Raw genomic sequence first — 9,236 nt, 5'->3', positions numbered from 1 at the left:
CATGACTCAAGATTGCCTAATTACTCTTTGCAAGCCAAGAATGCTCAAAATATACTCTAACATCCAACAAAATATTTCATCAAACATCTAGAGTACAATAAAAATAAACATCATAAATTGCAAGAATCAATAAAATCAACCAACTACCAATTGCAAGGAAAGTAAGATCACAACTCAAATCAACAATAAAGGAAACATCAATCATCAATTTGCATTAAAGGGAATTCAAATCCAACAAGAGTGCATGAACATAAAGGAGGCATAAAAGTAAAATTAACATCACAAACTAAGAGAATGAAAGTGTAGAAGCAAGAATTCATAAAGGAAACAAGATAAAAACATAAAATTGGATCTAGATCTAAAAGAAATTAACCGAATCCTAACCTAATTCTAGAGAGAAGAGGGAGCTTCTCTCTCTAGAAACTAAACTACATGATGCTATTCTACAACTAAGTGCTCTCCCTTTGCTCAATCTTCAATTCTGCATCAAATACCCTCAGAAAAAAATTGGATTTTGTCCTGGGAAGCTTAGAAATCGCCCTCAGCGTTTTGCCTTTAAGTGAGTCACGTGCGGGTATCGACGCGTACGCGTGGGTCACGCGTGCGCGTCACTTGGCGAAATTCCATCCACGCGTACGCATCTGATAAACCACTATTTCATGGTTTATCTTTTACTCAATTGAGTGGTTTTTATCAAGTCTTCACCCACTTCTTCATATAAATTTCATGGTTTTACCATTCCTTCCTCATTTTATGAGATTTATAAAAACATGTTTCCTATGCTTTATTAATATTAAAATTTATTTATCCTTTATTACCATTCGATGCCGTGATTTGTGTTTTAAGTATTTTCAGGTTTCATAGGATAGGAATGGCTTAGAGGACAGAAAGGAAATATACAAAAAATGGAAGGAAAGCATAAAAATGGAGTTTTGAAGAGAAGGCAGCGACGCGAACGCATGGACGACGCGACCGCGTGCCTGGCACAAAACGCAAGCAACGCGATCGCATGGACGACGCGGACGCATGACTTGAGCGGAACGCATACGACGCGGACGCGTAACTGACGCGTATGCGTGACCAGGAAAAACTCCAGATGACGCGAACGCGTGACCCACGCGAACGCGTGACAGACGCCACGTGCAGAAACTGCAGAAAATGCCCCCAGCGATTTCTGAAACACTTTTCGGCCCAGACCCAAGTCCAGAAACACAGATTAGAGGCTATAAAGTAGGGGAATGCATCCATTCAGGGAGATTTTTCCATTATTTTCAAAATCTAGATGTAGTTTTTAGAGAGAGAGGTTCTCTCATCTCTCTTAGGATTTAGAATTAGGATTCCTCTTAAAGGAATTAGGATTTCTTCTTCTCAATTCCCAGGTTTAATATTCCTTTTTATTTATTTTCTCAATTTAGTTTATAAACTCTTTATGTTTGGATTGATTTTCTTAATTAATATAATTTGAGATATTTCAGATTTAAGATTGTTTTATTCTATTTATGATATAAATAATTTAGATTTTTCTCCCTTTGCTTTGGTAAAGTAATTAGTGACACTTGAGTTATCAAACTCAGTGGTTGATTGTGAATTAGAAATTGCTGATTGATTTGAATCCCTCTAAAGCTAGTCTTTCCACAAGATTTGACTTGGACTTGAGGAATCAAGTTAATTGGTCCACTTGACTTTTCTTTATTTAATAAGGGTTAACTAAGTGGGAGCAATAAACAATTCTCATCACACCTGATAAGGATAACAAGGATAGGATTTCCAGTTCTTATACCTTGCACTGGTGTTCATGATAATTAAGATTATTTTTCTTGCCATTTAAATTACATGTTCCTTATTTCAAAAACCCAAAAATACCGTTTTCCATAACCAATAATAAATACACCTCCCTGCAATTCCTTGAGAGACGACCCGATGTTTAAATACTTCGGTTATAAATTTTATTGGGTTTAGAAACTATACTTACAACACGATTAATTCTATGAATTTATTTACCGATAGAAATCCGATCGTCAAAATGGCGCCGTTGCCGGAGAATTGCAAACGTGTGCCTTATTATTGGTTACTGTAAATATTTTTCTTTTACTTGTTTATTTGTTTTTTGTTTTCCCTTTTTCTATTTCTATTAGCTACTATGAGTTCTCACCCCTCTCGCTTTGATTTTGGTTCTAATTTTGTTGGAAGGAATGGAAGCTATAACAGGACTATGCATCACGGTCAAAGCAATCAAAAATGGATGGAGCCAAGAGGATGTGATCAACCCTTTAGGCAACAACACCTTCCAAGATATCATGGACAAGGACCATTCTACAATGCATACCAAGCTGATAGGTATGGTGGACCCCTTGGTAGTTACCAACAAACCCCACCCTGTGCTTGTAGACCATCTTCTCAACATAGCTTCGAACCACCGCACTCACAAGCTCCTTTTCACCATTCACCACCGTACGATCCTTATCCACCCCAATTCCAATCCAATTGCTCCCAAGAACCACCACTTCCCTATGTACCATGTCCATATCCATCACCTCAAGAATCACAGGCTCGCCTCAAGGAAACAGTAGATCAATTTCATGCAACCCTTCATCAACTGGAGCAAGCAATAAATCAATTATCTTCCAGACGTTCGGACACTCAAGGAACTCCCATAGCTCCATGTGGACAATCTAATGAAGAACGTAGCATGAAGGAGACACTGGAAACTCCAGTGGACAGTAAGGAGCATGACTTTGTACTGGAACAAGTAGAGGAAGTTGTCATTATAGAAGAAGAAGAGTTGATTGAAGACTTAGGAGATGCTGAACCTCCATGAGAATTGAGAACTATAAAGGATTCTGCCGAGATGCTAGAAATTGATGCTAAGGAGGATAGTGCACAACCTCCAAGGCATATACCTTGTGAAGAATTGAGCAGAACAGATCAAGAACCTGATTCCCTTAGCAGTGATGATCATGAATCAAGCTCTCCTAGTAATGAACTTGCATCTGCGAGTGTATTCTTTGAGACTGAAGCATCTTCCCCGAGTGAATACAAAGATGATGCAGAGGTAGACTTTTCTCAACCTCCAAATTATGACTCGAGTGATGAGGAAGAAATCGAGGACTTTGATCAATACATGGTTGAAATTGAAAAAGTTTGCAAGGAAGTGGAAGAATTCACTGAAGACTACACAGGAGTAGAGCTTGCAAAACCACTGAAAACACCTACCCCAAGGCCATTACCGCTCAATACAAACTTCAAGTGGGTAAAACCGTTAACTTTTATCTTTACTTTTCCACTTGAATATGGTTTACTTGAAATAGATGGCTAGCTTAGAGCTCTTTACGGCTTTTAAGAGTAAGAGGGACATGACTCGCACTCAGAGCTGGTATGCAAGATTCAATGAAGTTTCACACTTCAAATTGAGGTGCAATGATTGGTGTCGAGCTCAATTGAAAGGATCTCGGAAGCTATTTGGTCGCTGCAGTGAGAATTCAAATTTCTCACCACCCAACTGGAATAACGCAAATCAAGACAAAGACAGGTGTAAAGGTAAAGTTTGGGATCCTGGAGTCTGTCCTGACATTTAGCACACTCGAAGTCTGAGAACCTATTTAAAATTGCTCAAGGGCTTTATGTGCCTTGTTTGGGACCCCGGAGGCTGTTGGCATTCCAAACATTGGTGGAGATTTCTGGATAAATTCAAGCACAAGCCACCATAACAGGAAGCTCATCAAATGTCCAACTTAAGGACTTTAACTAAAAGTGCTAGGTGGGAGACAACCCACCATGGTATGATCGTTCCTTTTCCATTTTAGTCTGTTTTTGAATTTTGATTGAACCTGGAATTGTGCATAACATTCATTGCATTCTGCATACTGCATAAAAAAAATAAAAAGAGATCACCCCACGCGAGCGCGCAGGCCACGCGTGGGCGTTGACTGGAAATCGGCGTAAAAAAATCCAACGCCCAGAAAGTTAGGCTGGAATCGTGTGGCTGGTGTGCCTTTAGCACAATTTGGCCCACGCATTCGCGTCCCTGATACGACCGCGTCACTTGCATTACGCACATCCCACGCGAAAGCGTGAGCGACGCATACGCGTTGAACAGATTTTATGGACTCCTTTTGGAGATGGAGAGTTGCGCCGAAACGACGCTGGAACTGTGCGTTTAGCACAAATTTTAGCGACGCATTCGCGTGCTTCACGCGAACGCACCCCTTCCCTTCTTTTCCCCATTCACGTGATCACATCAATGACGCATTCGCGTCAACCCCTTTTCACGCACTTCATGCAAACGCATGCTCCACGTGTTCGCGTGGCTTCAAAAACACTAACCCCCATTCACGCGAAACCCTACCCATTCACGCAAAAACCACCCCCCACCCCCCATCTGCAACCTCTCTTCTTCCCGTCTCTCAACCACCAGCCCTCCTCGCCACCCAGACCCGACCGCCGACGTTCCTCCCCTCCCTCCTTTCTCACCCACTTCCCCCCTTCCGCCATTAAACCTTACCCGAGCCCCAACCACCAAACCGCCACCATAGCGCCACCCGCCCAGAACCGCCGACCACCACCACAGCCCCCACAACCCTCCCCCTTCTTCCTTTCTCTCCCCCTCGCCCAACCCTAACCCAGTACCACCTACCTACCCCTGCAGCAACCCCCAAAATGCCGCCGCGCTGCCCTCCCCTCACCGCCGCGTCAGCAACACCACCACCACATTCCCACCATCTCTCTGTGTCTGATTACTATTCATACACACACCAGGTTCTGCCGAACACTGATTTCATTTTCCAATTCGTCAATTAGTGGCATAGATTATAGTTTTTTGTTCAAAATAGGATAGTTAGAGATGCATGTTGTAGTGGATTTTAGGTGGTTAGGTAGCTAGGATGTGGTTAGTGGATTTAGGCCTGATAATTGTACCGTTCTTGCTACATGTTTTTATCTGATTGGCAATTCTGAATTGGCTATGATGATGTCCTATTCATATGATGCTCTTTCATGGTTGCTGTTGCTGTTATACCATGTTAATCTTTTCAGCACTATTTAATTTTATATGAACTGACTTTTCATACTGTTTATTACCCGGGAACATCCAATTTTAGCCGGAATGCTGCCAATTTTCTGCAAATTACCCCTATTCTTGTATTGGTTTGTAAATTCAGTATTTTGTATTGCTTGGCTAAAACCAAACCAATTCATGAATGCACAGGCTAGCATTCTTATTCTTTATGGTTCCCTAAGTATTAAACTGCTTATTGATGATTTCATTCTTACAACTCCTTTATCTATATGAATTATCATCAATATAAATTGCAACCCTTATTTGATTATGAGTTGATAGTTCTTCAAGTTCGTGAATTTATTGTTAACTAGGAAACCCATTATCATGCCTTTTACTTTAACCTCCTTTTTACCTACTAACCCTTTTAACTTTCTGACTTCTCTTTTTAACCAACTGCTTTCACCTTCTAACTCAACGCATGCTTACTGTTTTTCCTAATTAACTTGAAATTCCACATATAATATATTTTGGATTGTGACTTTTACTCTCGGACTTTTAACTCGAATACAGTCCAAAAATATACATATTTCACCCATTTCATAATGCTATTGCTTATTTGCCTCTATGCTTACATGGATGAATCCTATTTGCCTACCTATTTTCCTGCGTTCGTTCTTCAATTATATCCTGCCATTTCTGCTTTTCAGGATGTCTGATTCTGTGAGGAAAGGAAAAGGCAAGGCAACAACTGGCAAATGAAAATGAGGAGAATCCTCCAGCACTATTTTGGACATCCTCCATGACGACTCCTAGCGGGAAAAGCACTTTACCCCGCAGGAGGAGGCTGACCAGCTCCTCACTACAACAGATCCAGCTAAATTTGCAAACAGATACTGTGAGCTCAAGTATCCAGTGTTTGCCACTTCCAGGAACCTGTACCTGGAAAGAACTCTAAAAATTCCAGAAGAACTACAGCAGTACACTGCCGAACAGATAAAACAGAGAGGCTGGTTCTTCTTAGAACGAAACTTGATAGAGGTCAATGCTTCCTGGGTCAGAGAATTTTACTGTAACTATTTCAAGACTTTCCTAGATGCAGTGCACCTCAGAGGGAAACAGATTTTGATCACTGAGGAAGCTATTGAGGACATCCTCCAGCTTCAGCCTAAGTCAGCTCAGCCTTACAGTTACCAAAAGGCTGAAGAGGATATGAGATTTATGAGATTTGACTGGGATGCTGTCAAGCAGAGAATAGCCATTGATCCTACTGCCCCATGGGTCATGGGGAAGAATATAGTGATGCCTAAGGAAATCAAGCTGATATATTTAAATGATGAGGCTCGGCTCTGGCACCAGATTCTGAGTAACTATGTGATGCCGAGCACTCATGAGACAGAGGTGCCCGCTGCTATGATCACCCTCATCTGGTGCGTGATGGAGGGTAAGGACCTGTATCTTCCACGTTTCATCAGGTATTATATGGCCAGGGTCCATGTCAGAGGCACTCTCCCTTTCCCTTATCTGATCACCCAACTAGGCCGTCGAGCTGACGTGCCTTGGGAGCTTGCTGATGAGAAGCCAACTGCTGCAGACTGCAAGAAGATTATCCCTCACAGCAGGAAGTTTCAGGCTTTAAGCTACAGGCCCCCATTCCTCACCGCTTCTACTGAGGCAGCCACACCTTCAGCTGCCCCTTCTTCATCCACTGCTGCACTAGCTACCACCACTGCACCTCCACCTGCTCCTGAGCCCATTTATCATCTGGTGCACCGCCTCTTCGCCTGCCTAGATCGTATGGAGCATCGCGACAAGCGGCGCTATGAGCACCTCAAGTTGATGATCCGATCCGACAGCGACATCCCCTCCGAGCCCGATACCCCTTCTGATACATCTGAGGTGGAGGCGGATGATCATAAGGAGGAGACACATGCCCAGGCTGAGCAGACAGGACCAGAGCAGGCTGCGCCACAGCATGAGGAGCCACACCAGATCCAGGCCACAGATCCGGCGATTCCTCTACAGTCAGAACCTCCACTACAGCAGACAGATCCTCCTACACTTATCCAGTCTGCAAACCTTCAGGCCACCACAGAGACTCCAGCAGCCCATCCTTCCGGAGATGACACTTCTTCACACCCAGCTTGAGTGAGCATGGAGGACGATGCTATATTTTAAGTGTGGGGAGGTCGCCATCTCTGGCTTATCTTTTTGGTGAACCCCTACAGACTCTTCTATCTTATTATGTTCATTTTCTGTATTTTTATTTTTATCCTTTGGTACTTGCACATTTTTCTTTTGCTCTTGCTGTATTTTTACTTTATTTCTGCATTTTGCACTTGAGTTTATATCTTAGATATTTAGTTTAGTTGCAATACTAAACTTCTTAGTTATAGAATATGTGGATTACTTAGTATAGTTTACCCTTTTAGCATATAATAATTTGATTTAATTGAAAATAAAAGGAGTAAACTAGAGACTTTAACAGAATCAAAACATCCACACACCTTATATATATATAGCATTGTGATGAGTGGATAATTTATACGCTTTTTGGCATTGTTTTTAGTATGTTTTTAGTAGGATCTAGTTACTTTTAGGGATGTTTTCCTTAGTTTTTATGTTAAATTCACATTTCTGGACTTTACTATGAGTTTGTGTGTTTTTCTGTGATTTCAGGTATTTTCTGGCTGAAATTGAGGGACTTGAGCAAAAATCAGATTCAGAGGTTGAAAAAGGACTGCTGATGCTGTTGGATTCTGACCTCCCTGCACTCAAAGTGGATTTTCTGGAGCTACAGAACTCGAAATGGCGCGCTTCTAATTGCGTTAGAAAGTATACATCCAGGGCTTTCCAGCAATATATAATAGTCCATACTTTGGCCAAGAATTGATGACGTAAACTGGCGTTCAACGCCAGCCTTCTGCCCAAATCTGGCGTCCAGCGCCAGAAAAGGATCCAGAACCAGAGTTGAACGCCCAAACTGGCACAGAAACTGGCGTTCAACTCCACAAATGGCCTCTGCACGTGCTACACTTAAGCTCAGCCCAAACACACACCAAGTGGGCCCCGGAAGTGGATTTATGCATCAATTACTTACTCATGTAAACCCTAGTGACTAGTTTATTATAAATAGGACCTCTTACTATTGTATTAGGCATCTTTGGATTACCTTATGATCCTTTGATCACGTTTTAGGGGGCTGGCCATCTCGGCCATGCCTGGACCTTCACTTATGTATTTTTAACGGTAGAGTTTCTACACTCCATAGATTAAGGTGTGGAGCTCTGCTGTCCCTCAAAGATTAATGCAAAGTACTACTGTTTTCTATTCAATCCTTCTTATTTCGCTTCTAAGATATCCATTCGCACCCAAGAACGTGATGAAGGTGATGATTATGTGTGACGCTCATCATCCTTCTCCCTTATGAACGCGTGTCTGACAAACACTTCTGTTCTACATGAAATAAGCTAGAATGAGTATCTCTTAGATCTCCTAACCAGAATCTTCGTGGCGTAAGCTAGAATGATGGCGGCATTCAAGAGAATCCGGAAGGTCTAAACCTTGTCTGTGGTATTCCGAGTAGGATTCAATGATTGAATGACTGTGACGAGCTCCTAACTCGCGATTGCAGGGCGTTAGTGACAGACGCAAAAGGATAGTAAATCCTATTCCAGCATGATCGAGAACCGACAGATGAATAGCCGTGCCGTGACAGGGTGCGTGAGCATATTATTCACTGAGAGGATAAGATGAAGCCATTGACAAGGGTGATGCCTCCAGACGATTAGCCGTGCCGTGACAGGGCATTGGATCATTTTCCCGAGAGATGACCGAAAGTAGCCATTGACAGTGGTGATGTATCACATAAAGCCAGCCATGCAAAGGAGTAAGACTGATTGGATGAAGATAGCAGGAAAGCAGAGGTTCAGAGGAACGAAAAGCATCTCCATTCGCTTATCTGAAATTCCTACCAATGATTTACATAAGTATTTCTATCCCTATCTTATTATATTAAATTCGAAAACACCATTATCACTTTATATCTGCCTGACTGAGATTTACAAGGTGACCATAGCTTGCTTCATACCAACAATCTCCGTGGGATTCGACCCTTACTCACGTAAGGTATTACTTGGACGACCCAGTGCACTTGCTGGTTAGTTGTATCGAAGTTGTGACAATTATGAATTAAGATCAAAGCACCAAGCTTTGGAGCCATTACCAGGGATTGTTCGAGCCT

The 9,236-nt window shown here is 42.2% G+C and overlaps 1 pseudogene; it reads left to right on the top strand.

Moving 5' to 3' along the window:
• Positions 1 to 2,212: 2,212 nt before the first annotated feature.
• On the top strand, positions 2,213 to 3,803 carry LOC148561615 (uncharacterized; annotated as a pseudogene).
• The last annotated feature ends 5,433 nt before the right edge of the window (positions 3,804 to 9,236 follow it).

This window comes from Arachis ipaensis, chromosome B6, assembly GCF_059453495.1.
Source record: "Arachis ipaensis isolate K30076 ecotype BB chromosome B6, ASM5945349v1, whole genome shotgun sequence".
NCBI classification, from domain to species: Eukaryota; Viridiplantae; Streptophyta; class Magnoliopsida; order Fabales; family Fabaceae; genus Arachis; species Arachis ipaensis.
The sequence above is the reverse complement of the archived record's forward strand: the minus strand, read 5'-3'. Positions and strand labels throughout refer to the sequence as shown.